Raw genomic sequence first — 21,093 nt, 5'->3', positions numbered from 1 at the left:
CAGAGCTTCTTGAGGTAAAAATAACAATATGAATAAGCAAGAAAATAAAGTGTTATTGAGATTTGGATAGAATAAAGTGTATACTTGTCAGATCGTGTCTTTTACAACGATGGTAGAGCTCACTATTTATAGCTGCACCTAGGGAATATAGTCCTAGGATCAAGCCACTTTTTAATGTCAATTATGGGAGCCATTGAAGAATGTGTAACGGTAGGCAGTGAATGTCATATTCTATGTAACAGACCATATACGTAATGCTGTAGAATATTCTCCATTAAGTGCTACTGGATGACAGACATTTATTTCGCCTTTATGAACACCATTCTCTCCGATAACAAATGAGATCATTGCCTTCGAACCTGATTATATTCTATCATTGACTCTACGTGTCGCTTTCTCATGTTATCGTTTAATAAGAACATATTTTACCATATACAAAAGCTTGCTTCAAGGTATCACATGTCAAAACACCAAACTGAAAGTACTCGAGATGTGACAGCATCATAGTGAGACATATCATTTCTGATCACAGCTCCAATACCTAGTATTGCTTGATATTTCGGTGACTTTCCAAGGTGTTGTGCAACCATGCTAATAAAAAATAGTCTAGAACCCACAACACAACATCAATATCTTAATTTCGAGTTAACTCTTGAAAGTATGTAAAACTCCCCAAAAAGCTTATTAGTGATACGATCATTGAAGCGTGCAACAACAGCAACAAAGAGATGGCCCTGGGCAGAGGTAACAGAACCATTCAACAGACGAACAACTAGCATATGTTTGAAACAAATTCTTCTTGTCTCAATGTCTCTCAATTGCATACTATATGGAAACCTTGAGATTGGGTGAATGATAGTGCAGGTGAAGAGGTTATGCTTTGTCTGTGGAAAGGCAAAGACAAAGAGTAAAGAGGAGAGTGCAGTTGTGTGGGATTTACAGTTGTTGTACGAGGATGAAGATTGCACTGAAAGTCGCAATTAATTTTTTTAAACTCTCTTAGGACTTGGGATAAATATAAATATACTTTTTTTGTAAGTGTTGACGAGGGCTAGACTTTGATTTTCTTCTTTATATAATAAGTAGGTTGGGCTTGGAGTACCAATATTTATGTCAAAATTTCTCGACGTGTCCCAAGTTGGATTCATATTTAATTTTTCAGCTCTATTTTGTTTCAACCATGTTGAGTGCCTTAATACCAACACGATCAACTCGACACGTTACTTGAAAAATCAATTATACTCTTAAAAAAATCTATCAATGAAGAAAATAATCTTCAAATAGCTTAACTTATGAGCAAGTGAAATCCCATTATTTGGGGATTCGAGTCATATACCAAATCGTGTTTGCACGAAATACCCACATTAATAATTTTGGACTAAGTATTCTAAGTGATGAAATAATTAATCCAAGATAAATAATATTATAGGAAATAAATTAGTATTAATAACAAGCAATCAAGCATGTGCAATTCGATAGGGGTGGGTACTTATCATAAATATAAAAAATTAGCAAAAACATAGGATGTTGTGAACTAAAATATTTTTGCCAAATGTTTTTCTAATTTTCTCATGTTTAGTTAGCTTACATATTTTGAAAATAAATTTTCTTAACAACCAATTTTCTTCTAATTAGAGAAAAATACCTTTTCTAGCAAAAGTAGGATTTTTTTTTTTTAAAAAAAAAACTCTCTTTCAACTTTGCCTAACCCAATCCTCACCCCCAATCCATCCTAGCTACCCCGACCACAAGACCCCCGACCTCACCCTGACCCACCATGGCACCACAACCACTTCCTCCCTCCCACCCTCTAACCCCTCAACCCTAGTACCCCCTAGTCTAACATTCACTCATCTCTCAAGGTCAAGGTTCAGGGTCGGGGTCGAGGTTCGAGGTTGGAGTTCAAGGTTCAGGGTCAGGGTCAGGGTCGGGGTCGAGGTTCAAGGTCGGAGTTCAGGTTTAGGGTCAAATATGGGGGACAAGGTTGAGGGCTAGGATATGGGTCGAAGGTTTGGGTTAGGATCAAGTTCGAAATTAGGGCTTGGGTTTGGGATCATGGATATGTGTCGTGGTCAAGGTTCGTGGTTTGGTTTTAGTGTAGGTGTTCAAGCTCTAGTTCGAGGTCGGGGATAGGTTCAAGGTCAAGGTTGGGTGTCAGGCTGGGTGTAAAGGTCAAGGTCAAGGGTAGGATCGGAGTCGGGTGTACTCAGGATTCAGATTTAGGATCGAGGTTTGAGGTCAGGGTCAAGATTAAAGAATTGGGTCCGGGGTGGAGGTAGGATTCAAAGTCAAGGTTAGGTGTAGGGACTATGATCGAGTGTCGAGGTCGAGACAAAGTTAAGGTCAGGACTTGGGTTTGGTTTGAGTTATGTCTTGGGGTTCTGGGTCGGGCGTTTGGGTTAGGATAGGGGTTTAGGATCAAGGATGAATGTTGGTATTGATATCAAGGTTCAAATTTGGTGTCGCGGTTTGGAGTAGGGGTATGGGGTAAGGGTTCTGATTGGGTTTAGGATCACAGTCGGGGTTTCGGGTTTGGTTCGAATTTAGAGTCAGGGTTTATACTCGGGTCTAAGCTCGACCCTTACCCTGACCTAACCCCGAACCTCACTTCAACCCCGACCTTCGACCCAAATCCTGACCCTCAACCCTAACCTCGAACTTGAACCCCCAACTTGACTTTGACCTCGACTGCAAATCCTAAACCCGATCTCAGACCCGACCTCGAACCTCGACCTCGACTTGGACTCTTCCCCAATCCCCGATATCGACCCTAAATCCCAATTCAATCTCTGACCCCTGACTCTAAGCTTCGACCCAGACCATGAACCCTCACTTTTGAGCCTCGATTCAAACCCCGATCCTGACTCCGACCACCGACTTCAATCCTAAGTCGAAACCCCACTGCCCTGCTCATCCCCTCGCCTTCACCTATTTTTTCTTAAGTAGTGTTTTCCTGGAGTATATATTTTTTAAAAATTGATTTTCTACTAGTTAATCAAATATCACTAAATAAGTAAGAAAAATACTTATTTTTGATAAAATATTTTCTGTCATACAAAAAAACACCCATAGTGTGGTCAAATTTTCCTTCGTAAGTTAAAGCTCGATTTTCAAAATGGACAAATATCAATATAACCAACATGCAAGTTTACCTAATTTGTTAAATTACATACACTTGAATTTATTAATTTTTGCTAATATATGCACAGCCCACGAAATGTAGATACTTGTCAACAAACCAATATAGAGTGGACATTCTCTCTAGACCATTTGATCAAGGAATTTTTAGTAAAAATTGTGTGGGATAGCCACTTTTTAAAGTGGTATTTACTTTTTATCCAACATTTTTAATGCTTAGCATAGTAGTCACTAGTCTATTAAAATTAATATGAAAAGGCTGTGTTACCCTTTCTTCTATCTCTTTCATGTTAGGGAGAAGAACTGTGCCGCAAAAATTTTCTTCTTTAGTGTTTCGCGAGACTTAGATTGTACCTCTATCAACAGGTTTCAAACTACACTAGTTTCTCTCTCTCTTCTCCTCTATTCGTATGAGTAATAATTCTCACCTCTTATAGTACCAGAAAAGCTGAAAATCCTCCCAAAGCTAGTCATCCCACATCTTTTTAATTTCGGAAGCTGCTGTTATAGTTTTATTTTCAAGAATGTAACCCCCCTCTCCTTTTTTTTGTTATTAGCTTTCTGTTATGTAATTTGACATCCTTATATGTAAATTATTATTATTTTGAAAAGATACAAGTAACGTTTGGTTTTCTGCTACGTTATGGATCCTGAACTTACAGTTACAAGTTCAAAAGTTAAGGACACTTGGTCCTGAACTTCGAGTTACAAGTTCAAAAGTTAAGGATACTTGGTCCTGAACTTAGAATTACAAGTTCAAAAGTTAAGGACACTTGGTCCTGAACTTAGACTAAAAAGCTCAAAAGTTAAGAACAATAGGTCCTGAACTTACAGTTACAAGTTCAAAAGTTAAGCACAATAGGTCATGAAGTCCTGAACTTAGCTAACAAGTTCAAAAGTTAGGACACTTGGTCCTGAACTTAGACTAACAAACTCAAAAGTTAAGGACAATAGGTCCTGAAGTCCTGAACTTAGACTAACAAGCTCAAAAGTTAAGGACAATAGGTCCTGAACTTAGGCTAAGAAGCCCAAAAGTTAAGGACAATAGGTCGTGAACTTAGACTAACAAGTTCAAAAGTTAAGAACACTTGGTCCTGAACTTGCAGTTACAAGTTCAAAAGTTAAGGACATGTAGTCCTGAAGTCCTGAAGTTAAGTTCAAAAGTTAAGGATATGTAGTCCTGAAGTCCTGAACTTAGAGTTCCAAGTTCAAAAGTTAAGGACATGTAGTCATAAAGTCCTGAACTTAGAGTTACAAGTTCAAAAGTTAAGGACGTGTAGTCCTGAAGTCCTGAAGTTAAGCTCAAAAGTTAAGGACATGAGCAGAAGGGTATTTTCGTCCGGCAGTTAAAGAATATTAAAACAGTGGCTAAAGACTAAAGACATTTTAAACAGTAGCTTAAAAGTAAATACATGTGTTATTAGTGGCTAACTGTGCACTATCTATAATACATTATAAACTTATTTACCCTTCATAGAGAGATTATTATTTAATTACATTAGCATATATAATTTACCATTTATATACAAAATAATATATTAGACTCCAATCTTACCCAATTTAGGCTTCATTCTTCTCTATTTTTCTTCTACCTATAGATATTTCTCTCTTAGTTCCTCTTTGATTCGGCTTTTGCAGATGAACATGCTCGGAACTCTGAAAATGGTGAAGAAAAATGATTCAGCTGCTAAAAAGTAATAGAATACATATATCAAACACCAATACAAATGGGTTACCAGAAATCTTTTAGTTGAATAAATAAGATATTTTCTACAGGAGTAGCATTTGGAACTAAACTGAAATTAGTTTGCGGTGTATTTGAAACTAAACTGAAGTTGATCATGTATACATGATCTTGAACTCATCGGTAGCCATTAGAAATCTTAGAAACTTTGAATTCGATAATCGAAATTTGTAAAATTGTTATTTATTTGGATTGGATGTTATTGCAAATGATTGGGAATATTCTTGCGAGTTTATATCTCAATTTTGAGAGAATTTGGTAAAGATTCGAGGTGGTTCTGGTTGAAATTTCAGATTGAAACTCGAAGAAGATATAAACAAAGTATATATTTTGTATGTCGAGTGTAGAAACAATATACAAAATATATACAACTTACATAATTGTATACAAGTTGTATATAAATTATAGTTTTTGACCGTATTCTGTACAAAAAATTATATTTAAGTTGTAGACAAATTGTAATTTTGACCGGATTTGCATATATATATATATATTATAAAAAACTTTAATTACTTTATGTAAATAGGAAAACTTATATAAATGAGGTAAATAAGTTTAAAATTTCGTGTATATACAAAAAAGGCCCTTTGAACAACTGTGGGTTGGAGTCTTTCCAACTTAAGTGGACCGGTCTCGTTCCAAGCTGGCCCAATTGCCACATGAGGCTTGGCGGGGGGGGGGGGGGACAATTATGCGATTTTGGGGTCATTGTATAAGTTCTACCTCTAGATTTAATATATATATTTTTTTTGTAATTCTACTCACATAAGACACAATTTCAGGCATACACAACTGAAGTAGTACAATTCACATATGAAGTTACAAATTTTATTTGAAAATGCGGACTTCAAACGAAAACGTCATAAGTGCATACAAATAATTTGTAGAAATTTCATGTGCATTTTCCTTTCTTTTGTCTAATGCAACTAAAAGCCTCTCAAAATGACTCAATTGTTAATGCAAATCACAAAAACAAAAGCGAGGTTTCCTACTGAGATTTTAAGCTTATGGATTAGTCCTTAATGGCTTAAAATTCAACTCATGCATTATATCCTTTTCTTATCGTTGTTCTTCTCATGTGCATAATACGATAAGAAGAAGACGTGTTTGCCATTAATGTGTTCTACTAAATGTATAAAATAAACCGATTACCATACCCCACCTCCCCCCACCCACATATATATGTTTTATACTATTAGAAGTGTGAAGTATGAAATTTGGCTTCGTTCATTGCTATTTTAACTGTCGACTGCCTAACTCAAATGGAAAATATGGGAAATCAAAAAGAAGGGAACAGAAGGATCCAATGTAAAAACTATATCCTAAGATCGAATTCACTATTCAAACAACGTGAATAAAATGGGCTTTCAACTATGACCAAATATCAGAAAATGACGTTGTATAGCCGTTCTCAAAATAATAGCGAAAAATGTGTATAAATATATATATATATATACATATATACTTTTTCGACCACCAAATTTATATAATTTTGACGCGAGCTAAAAGTGATAATACCCCACCAAATATCAACCTGCAATTTACTTAACTATGGTAGATTCAGATCTAAAATATAAGATATGTTACCAAGAAAATAACAATTTATCAATTAAAGTTACATATTAAGTTATCCCTTTTAGTGTCTGGAAAACATATGTTGGATATGCATCGAGTAACCGATTAAATGGTATATTAATTATGTCAATCAATAGTTGACTATCCTGAGGTTATATTGACATAATATTTCATATTTTATAAAGAAAAAGATGGATAGTGGAGAACATATATATAATCTAAATGTCACGACTCGAAATCTCAACCGCGTGATGGCAAGCCAACATTAGTACACAACTAATCATTTAAAAACAATTTAATAAGAAATAAAGCTATAGAAATTCAAAATAGACATAATAACTCCAAATGCTGACTAGTCAAATCCCGAAATCTTGTGTCACAAGTACATGAGCATACTAGAAGTACTACAACCAAATAAAAATACAGCTATTTGAAGCAAAATAAACAGTAAAACAAGATAAGGAAGAAAACTTCAGGGACTGCGATCGCCGTGCAACTCTACCTCAAGTCTCGAAATGAAGACATAATCCGAGCAAAACTCCGCTAGACGCTGCTGGGACCAACTCCGAAATCTGCACAAGAAGTGTAGCTCACTACAAAAAAATGTGTTATTGTGACGGTTTATTTTACGTTTAGCAGCGGTTTCAATATGCTCTAACGGTGTTTTTTGAAATCGCTAAAATTCCGTGCGCCACAAACGTAAAACAACGGTTTTGGCTTAACCGCATTGTAGCGATTTTTGTTTTGCATTATCCGCGGTTGGAAACCGCCGTAACATGAAAAGATGCCATTCAAAATCATTTTTAGCCACACTATATTTTGCATAATATTGCTGTAATTGTTCTACTAACATACAGGTTTCCAGCTTTATTCTTACACTAGTAAATTAATCCGTGTTTTGCGCGGTTGTTAAAATAAATTAAATTTCAATATATGATCTCATTGTAGATTTATTCGGATAGAATAAATGAATTTTTCATGTGTACTTATTTCTTTATAAATATATTTTTTCTAATTAGCTCCAAAATATTCCATATCATCAATTCCAAAGCTAATTTTGTTATCCTAAAAAAATAATTAATGTTTGATAGTTGATTTTGAACTTCACTAATTATGAAAACCAAACATTTAGACTTGAAAATATGTCAATAAAAACCCACCCACCACTAAGCTTTCTTTGATTATAAAAAAGAAATAACTAATATTAATTTCATTAAACCTTTAAATAGAAAATTGGCATTCATCATGTTAAGGGCGATTGCTAATGCATAGATTGCCCCGATTAATTTCTTAACATGAGAAATCTTTTATGCTCGTATAGGTGTTAGTGATTAGTAATACATCCCTTCTTAAACCTATTGTTGCTTTCAAAATTCATTTTATTGTCCTTTCTCCCTTTTCACAAAAATATTATTAGTTTACACACTCTTTAATTTTTTGTAATTGATTCTTAACCTTTTATTACAATTAGGTATAAGATGATTTGGAACTATTTAATTCAACTGATAGAAAGAAAATACAATATCATTCGATTAAATGATTCACAAAATGCATAGTTGTTTCCCTTGAAAAACAATTCTACTTTTCGTAACAATGCTAGAAGTGACTTTCCAATTCCATTGATCAAATCAAAGACTTGATTCCTAATTAACAGGAGAAAAGAATCACATTAAGAAAATATAAGTGAACCTCGAAGATCAAATTAATTGAAAAGTTTTGCCAAGATAATATAAACTTATGAATATACAAGAAATAGAACTGCTGCATAATGTTTTAAGATTTCCAAATCCATCCGGACATCATCTTAACTCCTCATTCATGACAAATAACATAGATAATTTTGATTTTAGACCATAAATTTTATGTCTTCTAATCTAACATGTGTTTTTGCTCCCCAAGACCAAAGTAAGCTGCTAAAGTTTTGCTATCTAAGAACAAAAATAATTTAAAAAGTAATAGTCGAAATTAAACTATAGGCGAAACCGTAGAAGTCATTTGTAAAAAGGGCACAAAATTATATTAAGTCAGCATGCTATTATGATTGTGCATACCTGCATAATTTTTAGCTCTTGCCGAGTTTCTCTATCAAAACACCTAAGGGATCAATAATTCCAATAGGCACAATTGCCAAATTTTTCAATCACGTATGGAGAAGCTAAACTGCAAAACCTAGCAAAATAAGAACAAAAATAAAGTAAGTCAAAAAAGAATCCACATGCAAGAGTAAATCTTCATGTATTTACCAGTTGATTCAACAGGGCTTTGTGATTTTACAACTTTGCAGACAAATATGCCATGGAAGATAGTGCTCATGAAATTGTGGCTATGAGACTTATATTACGTTGTATAAGCATAGATAGAGGAATAATCATGTCATTAAATAGCACATTAAATTTTGGATGTTATGAATATGAGAGGTATGAGAATGGGAGTTATAAATGTTAACAGAAACTGAAATTGTGGAAACGAACGATTCTGCGAAAATGCAAGAATTGGAAAACGGAGAGACTTAATATTCTTAAATGTCTTTCCCTTCTAGTTGAGCAATGAATGTAGACACTAATTGATAGAGAGACCTCATTTTTCAGCAAATATTTTGAGGGAAATATAAGAGAAAAAGGCCAAAAAATTGACAAAAAAGATAAATACCAATGCTGGCCTAAGAGAGGTGTCACCTCATCTTTTCTTAGACCAACTTTATATATATATATATATATATATATATATATATATATAGATATTTTGTCCTCCAAGATCTATTTATTTAAAATATATTTATTTATTTACTTTCACATTTTTGTTATTTACATTTATATGATTCTGTTTATCACCCTATGCATCCAGACTTGTGTAATTCATAATAATAAGTTTGGCACATATATAAAGAATTAAATAAATAGAATATTCATTATCAAAGAAGCACAAGTACTCAAAATTTACATCATTATGTACCAATACAAAGAGTTACATATATTTAATATATTATTGCTTCCATCTAAACATCTCCTTGGCTACGCACTCCTGAATAGCCACTTCCAATATTAGATGCCTATAGAAAGAAACAAGATTAGTATTGAAAGTACAAGAGGGATAGGAGTGAATTATCGATTTTTTTTTTTGTATCCTAAGTAGTTTAGTAGTTTACAAATTAATTGACCGAAAATAAAGACAGAACATAACTGAAAGCAGAAGTAAAGTGAAGGAATTAAAGACATCTAGATTTTAATACTGATTCGGATTCAATGTGAATCCTACCCCAGTCCCTTTAGGTTACAAGGGTGTTCTCTCTTCAAGGTTCCTTGAATAATTTCGTACAATTGTGTTGATATTATCTCCGAACACCAACTCACTTTTGAATCTAAGTACGCTCGTGATATTTTTGATACAATGCTTCACTAATATTTTTCTCTTTTTCTTCTCTCTACTAATTACACAATAAATTTTGCTAAGATTAAAATGTTTGTTTAAAGTAGAACAAAGAGTATGAAATTGGTATGAACAAAGTATATGTCTTCAAGACTAGTACTATATACTCCATGAGGTCTTCTTGTCTTTTGATTGACGTGAATCTTGAGAGATTGCAAACCCAATGGAGTTGATCCTTGAAACGAATCGTAGATTGATTATTTCCAAGAATAAGATGTTACTTCTATTGATTTGCCTTGACCTGTGGTCTTGATTGGACTTTTCCTTTGCTAAGAAGATATTTTCGTTATTTGATAAATCAAATCAGATCCCTTGATTTCAGCTTTTGATTGTCTTTCTTCGATAGTGGAATCTTCAGTGCATAGTTTCTCAATCTTGACTTCCTTTAATTTAGGTCCTTCCTATAATATCCTCTATTAATCTGCTACCAAATCCTTGATTGATTTTCCCTTCGGATTTCTACTACTCCTTCCTTTTTCGTCTCAAATCTTTGATACGTCCTTTCCATTGCTTCAAGAGTGTTTCTGCATATAAATGATGTGTTATTTTATATTATTAAAATAAATGTAGATCTAACGATCTCCCCTTTTTTGATGATGATAAAATAATAATGTGATAACACCAGTTTACTTCCCTATTTATCAGTCGACTCTGCATTCATTGTAGTTAACTCCCCCTCAACTTGTGTTTCCTGTCAGATATTTTGTCAACTCCTTCTCAGCGTGACATCCTGTATGTTAGTTGTTGTAGTCGACTCCCCCTCAATATTGCACTATAATGTATCTGCAAGTTTCCTGGAGACACAAGACAACCACAAGGAAATTCAAAAGAACCTGCTACTTTCTCCCCCTTCGGCATCAACAAAAAGTTAGTATACGGCGAAGCATTTATCAGTCTATAGTTACCTAATTCAGCATGCAAGATCAAAAGTAAGTAATTGTCTTAACAATACAACCTATGACTGAAACATCAGTCTCAAAAGAAGCAAATAGAAACTGTCTTAAACAACCATGCATCAACGACGCAGAAAGTAGGTAAGGGTGTTGCAGATAGCCTCATTGAGGCATTCAAAGCTTGCATTCACAGTGACTGAGATCCCATCAATCCTGTCGTGCACCTCCTTAAACGCCTTTATTGCATTCTCTGTTGTCTTGAAATCTGCATCCTGATCTTGGACACATCAGAGCCTGTCTCCTTTGACACTCCATGGACATCTTCAATTGTGCTTTGCATAGTGGTTAGAGAGTCCTTGATGACAGTCAATTTGTCATTGATGGAGGCTAATTTTTCCAGGAGATCAGGATCACCTGCACTGGGAAGAGACATAGAGGCTTTTGCTTTTGAGTATGTAGGAGAATTCCTAGCTTCACCGTCTTGCTTCTTTACCCAAGTCCCTTTTACAGCAATGTACCCATGCTAGGGAATGCCCTGGAGTTATATGACTTAGTGACAATGACATAGCGATAGTTGGAAAGAGATATGTTGTGGGTTCTAACAGATGGGTAATGACCATTCTGTAGGGAAGACTCGTAGGATAATCGACACTCTCTATCATGAAATTGATGACCCAAGAAGATAGTTTGACCTTATACTTAGTTAGAAGACAGTAAACTGAGAAGGTATCATGTTGGGAAAAGGTATAGAAGGATTATTCTTGGAAGAAGAATGGTTTCCATAATGTGTGCTAGGACACGAGTTTCGAAATAGATATCACTGGGTCCTAATTGACTGCGAAGGGAATCAGAGGGTGACTTAGCTATACACCTGTTTGCTTGATAAAAAAAAATCTCAAAATCCTCAGTCCAGGTATTCTTAAACAGCATAGAGAAACCATAACAGTTACACTGAAAAATAGAGTTAAATAGAGTATAGTCCAACACAATGAGTTTGCCAAGAACTAATGACTCTAACTTGTCAGGTTTGTTAGAGCGAATATTAGAACATTTTAAAAACAGATTCGTATACCTTTGGAGGAGGCAGGCAAAGAAAGTTTTTCCATCCCTGGAAATCGAAGAGTTCCTTGACCTTGATGTTGAGGATCTTCATGACACTTAGATCAATCACTCTGTCATGGCCTACAGGTTTGTCTTTGAAGGAAATGAAGGCGTCGTTGTTGGGTGTGTCCCAATAATTGAGGTCTAATTTGAGAGAACTTGAGAGGTCAGTTTTGGGCTTTTTGGGTGTGCAGGTTTCAGCGATATCTTCCATAGGTCGTTTCCCTAGGCATTTTCATTGAGGCTACATGCATCATCTGAAAGGTCCTGAGAAGAGGATTAATCTTCAGAGTGGTCTGATTCTAGATTGACTGGTTCAAGAGGTTGAGAAGAGGGTTTTGCTCGAGAACAAGTGCTTTTGTGGGTTGAGGCAGAAGGATTTTTGGCGTTTTTCGCCATTGTAGCGTTGCTAACAGGGGTTTGGAGATACAAACAATGTGAGGGAATTTGGTGATGAAACTAGACTTAAAAAGGTGTAAACTGGCGGCTGAGTAAGGAAGGAAAGGGTGTCAGCGATTCGACGTGATGATTGACTACCCTCTGAAAAGGTATTAAAAAGACATGAAAAAAGAAAAAGTAAGAGACATATAATTAATGCTACTTAAACACACAAGGAAAAACGCAGATTAAGAGATGACAAAATAAAAAAATTATCACAAAGGTCCTAAGATTTTGAATTAATAGAAATAATGCCAAGAGAGTCTCGTAATGCATAAAATTTGTCCTCAAGCAAGGGTTTTATAAAAATATCTGTCAATTGATCAATAGAACTTACAAACGATAATTCTGTATTTCGTTTAAGAATGGATCTCTAATAAAATGATGCTTTATATCTATATGGTTAGCTCTAGAATGACGTACATGATTTTTAGATAGACATATAGCACTAGAATTATCACAAAATATTTGAATAAGTTTAAAGGATAATTCATAGTCACTCAATTAATGTGACATCCAGAGTAATTGAGCAAAACATTGTCCAATTGCAATGTACTCTGCCTCAGTGGTAGAAAGAGCTATTGATCCTCATTTCTTATAGTTCCAGGATATTAATGTCTTTCCCAGTAATTGACAAGTTCCACTTGTACTTTTCCTGTATTTTTGTCACCTGCAAGATCAGTCTCTAAAAATTCTTCAAGTTTAAAATTGTTAGTACGTGGATACCATAGTCCATAAGAAGTGGTTCCAATAAGATAGCGAATTATTCGCTTTACTGCAGTTAGGTGTGACTCTTTAGAAGTTGACTGAAACCTGGCACATGTACAAACATTGAGCATGATATATGGTCGACTAGCAGTTAGATATACTCACTCCATTTCAATTTATGTGAACCTATTTCCTTTTTGGTCCGTGCCAAAAAGAATGACCTCTTTCCTTATTTGGAAATAATTTACCTTTATGCAATGATTTATAGCCACACAAAATATATGCATATCATTTTACACCACAAGTTCAAAAGTCTTCTCTCTTTTCTTAAACTCCGTGCCCAATCAAATGGGTTCACATAAATTGAAATGGAGGGAGTATTAAAGATCCATCATTCCGCGATACTTAGTTTTGTCCACTGAGTTTCCATGTTCATCTTTGTCTAGACTTGTAGAGGGACTCATAGGAGTTCCAATTGCTTGGGCATAGCTCATTCCAAACTTTTGAATTAGTTCCTTTGTATACTTGGTCTGGCAGATGAATATGTCACTTTCTAACTGATGAATTTGGAGTCCAAGGAAGAATGTGAGTTCTCCCATCATACTCATTTCGAACTCACTCTGCATGAGATTTGGGGAAATCCTTGCACAAGAGAAGATTAGTGCTGTCAAAGATAATATCATCTATGTAGATCTGGATAATGAGATTACCTTCAGTGGATCTTTTGATGAATAAAGTAGTATTTACGTTACCTCTGTTATCCATGATCACTTAGGAAGGAATTCAGTATTTCATACCAAGCTCGAGGGGCTTGTTTGAGTCCATAGAGAGCTTTAGCTAACTTATGTACATGATAAGAAAATTGTGAGCTTTCAATACCGAGAGGTTGTTTTACAGCTACCTCCTCATCAATAAAACCGTTTTAAAAGGTACCTTTGACATTCATTTGAAATAGTTTAAAACTTTTAAAAGATGCATCGACAAGTAATATGCGAATTGATTCTAATTGTGGTACTGGAGCAAAATTTTCATCGTAGTCGAATCCTTCCTGGTGTGGATAGCCTTGAGTTACTAATCTGTCTTTGTTTCTGACTACCTTTCCATCCTCATTTAACTTGTTTCTGAACACCCATTTGGTTTTATTAATAGTAGTATTTTCTGGCTTAGGTACAAGTTCCCAAAGTGGATTCTTGTCGAATTGATAAAGTTCATCATGCATAGCTCGTACCCAGCTAGAGTCTTTTAAGGCTTCATCAATGTTCTTTGGCTCGATTTGAGAAATGAGTGCAATGTTTGCCTTCTTCTAGAGAGTTCCCTTGGTTTTCATTCCTTCGTTTGGGTCTCCTATGATAAACTTCTAAGGGTATTCCGGTTCATTTCTCCATTTATTTGGTCGTGTTCCAACTAAGAATGTTAAATGGGCCGGGTTGACCCGTAACCGGACCGGCCCAGACCAGAAAGAACCGGAACCAGACCGGCCCGGTACATAAGGGCCGGGTGGGGCCGGTAGGAGGGGTAGAGGGGGTTGGTCCGTTTATTTTTTGGTAACGGTTGGAGTTGCTACAAGGGATGGTGGTCGTGGCACTAGTAGTAGACCACCTGTGGCTCCGACTTCTAATCGTAGAAAAAGAAGTAAGGTTTGGAATTTTTTTGAAATAATAGAAGGTATTGATAGAGTTAAATGCAAACTTTGTAAAGGCGATTTTAAACATTTGACTGGAGGAAATTTAGGGGGGACTGAGACGCTTAGTAGACATATGAGAACTGAGCATCCCATAGAATGGGGCGCTGATGGTGATGGAAATCAAACAACTCTTAACCCTACTACTGGAGGTCTTGTGAAATATAATAAAATGAAGGATCATGAGGAGTTAGCAAAAATAATTGCTTTGGGTTGTCTACCTTTTTCTTTTGCTTCTTCATCATATCTTATTTTGTATATTCAAAGGATTTACAATTCTTTATTTAAAGGTATCCCTAAAAGTACTTGTAGAGCTGATATCTTTAGACTCCATGGACAATATCAAACATACATATGTTATTTGTTTAGCCACCTTCCTTGTAGAGTTTCTCTAACTTCTGATATTGGCCATGCTGTTAATGGAAATGATTATGTGACAATTACATGTCATTGGATAGATGATACTACTTTTATGCAAAAACGTATTATCGGTTTTAAATATGATGAAGATCAGAGTCATACTGCTGCGTTTATAAGTAGTACTATTTGTGAAGTTGTTGAATTTTATTATCTCAAGCAAAAAGTTTTGTGTATGTCTTTTGATAATGTTTCTAACAATAATGCCGCAATTTCAATATTAAAACTGCATTTGCAACCACTTCTTGATGAAATTTTTCATGTTAGGTGTGCATGTCATGTTTATAATTTAATTATTAAAAGTGGCCTTGATTTATTTTCAACTGAGATTACTCATGTTAGAAGAGCAGTTGGTGTTATTCAAGGAAATAATAGACAATCTAGAATAAAGGAATTTAAAAATAAGTGTGCCCAGTATAACCTTAAACCCAGATTCATGCTAGACGAAATTGTTACTATATGGAATTATACATATATATTTTTAAAATGTTGCTACAAATATAGATTCCCAATAACTGAAGTTGTTAATGCGCATTGTACTGATCCAAACCGTATGTTAACAGCTACTACTTGGGAGGTCATTAATGATGTTGTTAAATTTTTACATAAATTTTAAACAGCTACTGTTGAGTTTCTGGAGCATATTTCCCTACTGTTACTATGACTTTAGTACATATAGCTGAAATTTCTTTTCTACTCTTTGAATTTAAGAAGAAAGAAAAATATAGGGATGTTGTTGAAAAAATGCAAGCAAAGTTCAAAAAATATTTCTTTCCAATTCCTCCGATTTACTTAATTGGTGCTGTTTTAAATCCTTCTATTAAGTGTCTGATTGTCATCAATTAATGAATGCTTTATATATACTTATATGGAGATTGGACCAACTGAAACCCCAGATTTATATATTTGTATGAACAAGCTAAATGAATATTTACAACAATTATATAATTATTATGCAAATGTAATTGATGATGATGCTCGTACTGTAGGCAATGTTAATCCCACTATGCACTGCACCACTTCTGCTACTGTGGATGATGAAGAAGTCCTTGATAGTTTTAATATTTTTTCTACATTTTCTAACATTCAAACCAGTAGCAGGAACATTGATGAACTTCAATTCTACTTGCAGAAGCAAAAAGAGCCTCGCACAAAGGAATTTTCACCGTTGGGATGGTGGCATGAGAATGGAAAGCAATTTCCTATTCTTTTCGCTATGGCTCGGGACGTACTGAATGTGCCAATTTCTACTGTTGCATCGGAGAGTGCATAAGACAACAACTTGGAGACACCCGTCACTCATTGGGAAACAATGCTTTGGAAGTTTTAGTATGTTTTAGAGATTGGATTAGATCGGAACAAAGAAATCAAGGTCGTGAAGATGTTGATAGCCTAGAAGACGAGGAACTTGGAGCTATATTAACACATGGTAACCCATCTGAATTTAACACTCCAGAAGAAGGTCACTAGTTCAAATTAATTATGAAGAACTTACTAAGGCAATGCAAAACCTTTGAATTTACTCTTTTTTGGTTAATTTACTTGTTGTTAAATGTAAAGCTTTCAATTTGTAAGTTTGAATTTTGAAATAAATGTAGCACTTGCAATTTATAAGTGCAATTATTTTTCATCTTCCTTGTATTCTTTATGTTAATACTTTGTATTAATATAACTTACAATAGTTACACAAAATACAAAAAAAAAAAATTAAATAATACACTAAACCCGGCCCGACCCCCTCAACCCGTAACCCTTACAGTTCAATTTTTACCCGGATGAACCCGAACCCGTTAAGCCCCAACCCGTAACCGGCCCGGACCATAATCTGTACGGGTCCAAAAAATCCTAACCCAGCCCGGTCCGGCCCACCCATTTAACACCCTTAGTTCCAATTACTGGAGTAGTTGACTCCTTATGTGGTTCAATATGGTTACTAACAGGTTCACTAGTCGATTCTGTGACTATGTATGTACTATTAGTCAACTTCTGTGACTTGTTTGTCTGTGATGCTTCTTGTTTAATATCTTCATCACATGCAATGGTTCTTTTCTCGGCCATAATGTTATTGTCATCAAATATATCATACATTGATTCTTATACAGATAAAGTACGTTTGTTTTAAACTCTAAAAGATCTACTATTAATAGAATAATCGAGAAAAATGTCTTCATCACTCCTTGGATCAAATTTTCCAAGGTTGTCCTTACCATTATTGTGAATGAAACATTTACTTCCGAACTAATAAAAGTAGCCAATATTAGGCCTTTTACCTTTTCATAGTTCATATGGAGTCTTTTTCAGGATGGGTCTTATGAGACATCTGCTGAGGATATGACATGTTGTGCTTACTGCTTTTGTGCAAAAATGATTTGGCAATGAATGTTCTAATATCATTGCTTTGACCATATCTTGCAGAGTTCTATTCTTGCGTTCAATTACACTATTTTGTTGGGGTGATCTTGGGGCTAAGAAATTGTGAGTATAACCTTGATCGTTGCAGAATTCTTCAAAGGTTGTGCTTTCAATGTGAAGTAATTGTAGGGGCTTGGTTGTGGACACAAGGTCTTTGGCTTTGGAAGAGTTTCTAGTTTGTTTGCCAAGCTGGTATGCATCACATACATAATTTCTAGAAAAATTGAGTTTAGGAAGGCTAATAACCAGATCATGCTTGGAGAGTTTTTCAATTAAATGCATGCTTGCATGACCAAGTTTTTTATGCCATAGCCATGGATCATCAGATATGGATGCCAAACAAATATGACCTTCTAGGTTTTCAAAGCCGTCTAAAATGTATACATTTCCATACTTTTTTCCCGGCAGAATGATTTTACCTGACTCATCTTCAATGGCACACTTTGTTTTCTTGAATTTAACTTCATATCCAGAATCACATAGTTTACTTATGCTCAATAAATTATAGTTGAGCCCATCCACAAGGTATACTTTTATAATATCACAGTTATTGCTGAATGAAACTGTATTAGTACCAACTATCTTTCCTATTGAATCATCACCAAATTTGACATTAAATTCATTTATTTTTGTGACTTCTAAATAGATTCTTGTCACCCATCATGTGACTGGAACACACACTATCTAAATACAATTTCTCTTTATGACTCTTTATGTGTTTTTCCTACAAAATAGAATTATCACCTTATTTTAGGTACCCAAGGTTGCTTTGGACCTTATTGGTTAGTTCTGCTCGGATCAGGATTGTTTTTGGGTTTCCAAATCCATCCTGAAATATTAGATTTACAAAATCTACAGAAGGAATATTTATGTCTAGCCTTGTAACAGTAATGGCACATAGGGGTTGATCTAGTTTTTGATCTACCACTAGTATTGGTCCTTGTGGACTCAGTTCTAACAGGTCTTTTTCCAGTTGACTTATAAGTTGCTTGGTTAGACTTTACAGAACTGTGACTGGTGGATTTGCACATTTTATTAAGCTACAATTGTATTTCATGAACCTCATCTTGAAGAACGTCTCTTTCGATTTCACAAATTTTAAGTTTGAGTTCCCAGTCCTTCTTTTTCCTATCGAGTCTCTTTAACGAAGACGTGAGGCTAGATTCACAAGTCATCCCTAAGAGAGAGAGTTTCAAGTAGCTGTTGATACCCAATTTTCCCTTTATATTTTAATATGCAAAATACTTTCAAAATAACATATGTATGCATATATAAGTATGTCCAAATGTTTTATTATTTTTTCTTAATTTTAAAGATTTTAAATCAATTTATTACCCTATTTTATCTATAAAAACCAATAATTATTCCCAAAATTATTATTTTAGTGATTCATTTATTGAATTCTCATATTTATGCTAAAATATAGGTAATATAATTTTTGCATATTTTTACAAAGTCATTTAGTATTCGTAAAGTTAAATTGTATATAATTACAACATTAGCCTCTTTTAAGATTAATTATGTTTATATTCATAAAAATTAGGTCTGGTATATAAAATAGTTAATTATGTGCTATAAATCACTTTGATACCTTTAATTTATTTACAGAAATTAATTTATTATTTTTTATAAATCAAATAGGGAAAATTGGCTATTTAAATGTTAGCCAAATTTCATTTCGATTATAGCCCAATTCTGACCCCAATTGAACTCAATTGAAACCATTTGAACCCCCGACCCAATTCCGATATAATCCGACCCAAACCCATCTTCATAACCCGCCCACTCGCCCGTTTTGATCTAGGCCGTTGATCATTCAGATTAATGGCCAACAACCATCCTTGTCTTTTTTAATTTAAACGACCCCTAACCCTAGCCTCGTTTCCAAATTTCGCCGCCTCTGAATCCCCTTCTCTCTCAACTCTCTCTCAAATCCTCTCAAACCCTAGCCGCCGCCATCAACTACAACCCTAATACCTCCCCAAATCTATGGTTCCCAAAGTCATCGGAGACCTATATCCACCTCCCACGGCTTCTATGTGCTCGATTATTATGGTCTCGAGGCTAGATCTCGAAAGAGCTTGGTCCAGGCTTGTTCGATTGCAGTTCATGAATATTCTACGGTCGTCTCTAACTTTTTCTCCAGCCACCCATGGCTATTCGAGTTAGACTCTTGACTCTCCTGCTTAGATCGTTGGTTTTCAAAGCCTTTCTCACAACTTGGGGTTCTTCTGAAATCTTAGCCTTTAAGGTTCCTTCTATTTCTTTTTAGATTTGTTTCAGATCTATGTTTGTTCTGAACTTCTAAGTGTTTTTCTCAAATTTTCTTTTAAAACTCTGCTTTCAAAACCCCATATTTTTTTGATTAAGGTTTCTGTTAAGTTATTTCAAAATGTTTCTCTGATTCTTTGACATGTTTGGCTATGTTTGCTTATATAGTTCTTCTAAATGAGTTTGCATGTTAAAACCCCTAGTTTCTTTAAACTGTTTACTAAAGGAATGTTTGTTTGCCTGAGTTTTGTCCGATTTGTTTGCTTATTCTCTTTTAAAACTGTCCTATTGTCGAAAATCCCAGGGTTTTGGGTTTGAGACTGCCCATTTAAGTGCATGACTCGATTTGAAGTTCTTTATTTTGAAATATTTTGCTCCCTTTGTGTGATTATTCTGATTGTTGGGTTTCTATCTTATCTAAAACTCAAATATGCTCGAAACCCTTTCTAAAAGGGTTTCCTCACCTGCTACTGTGAGACCTTCGCATGCTTTTGATATTCTATGTTTTCTTCACTACTTGACCTACTGGACTGTCATGCTTCGAACGTTGCTATCTATTGAATCTTTGTGCTACTGTTGTGTGCTATTTCTTCTTGCTAACAGGCCTAGACTCGCATGTACAATGTTTATGCACCCTATTTATATGCTGAGTCTCTTTCTCTGACTAATTTTCAAACTCGTGACTAAGTTTAAACTTTTCCTTTGTGAGATTCTGATTTCACTCGCCTATTAAGGTTAATTGATTTCTTTCCTATTTTGCCTTACTGAATCCTTTCCAAAATTAGAGTATCTCTGTACCTAGACTCGAGTTGCTTACTTGTTATTTTACTACTTCTTTTATGGCAACTTTCAGCCTGCTTTTTAATTAATTGCTTTCCTTATTTCGAACCTGTCACTGCCCGTTAAGCAAGTGACCCCTTAATTAAGGGCAATCACTTGTATAATTGATTCTAAATCATGATTGTTTCCATGTTTGTAGCTTATTACCTCTTTCTTACTCGTTTTCAAAAAAACTATAAATACCCGTTACTTCTTCTCTTTCAAAAATACAAACACTTTTAGTTCTGAACTCACACTTACACTCAAACACTCTTTCTTGCTTTACTATTACTTGTGCTACTGCCTGTTTAGCCGGCTGAAAGCCAAGGCTATATTTCGAAGTCCTGCTACTTTTCTTTACTGCACTTTGCTTCTTTGACTGGTATGTTCTAATTAAGTTTTTCAGCACTAACAACAATATGCTTACTTACTGATTTTGCATTCTTGTATGCCTACTGCTTGTATTTAAT

At 34.9% G+C, this 21,093-nt stretch overlaps 1 pseudogene; it reads right to left on the bottom strand.

Annotated features, from left to right (window-relative positions):
• Positions 1 to 440: 440 nt before the first annotated feature.
• Positions 441 to 12,091, bottom strand: LOC142180742 (uncharacterized; annotated as a pseudogene).
• Between the last annotated feature and the right edge of the window lie 9,002 nt (positions 12,092 to 21,093).

Source organism: Nicotiana tabacum, chromosome 5, assembly GCF_000715075.1.
Source record: "Nicotiana tabacum cultivar K326 chromosome 5, ASM71507v2, whole genome shotgun sequence".
Classification (NCBI taxonomy): Eukaryota; Viridiplantae; Streptophyta; class Magnoliopsida; order Solanales; family Solanaceae; genus Nicotiana; species Nicotiana tabacum.
Note: the sequence above shows the minus strand (reverse complement) of the source record. Positions and strands in the feature narration are given on the sequence as shown.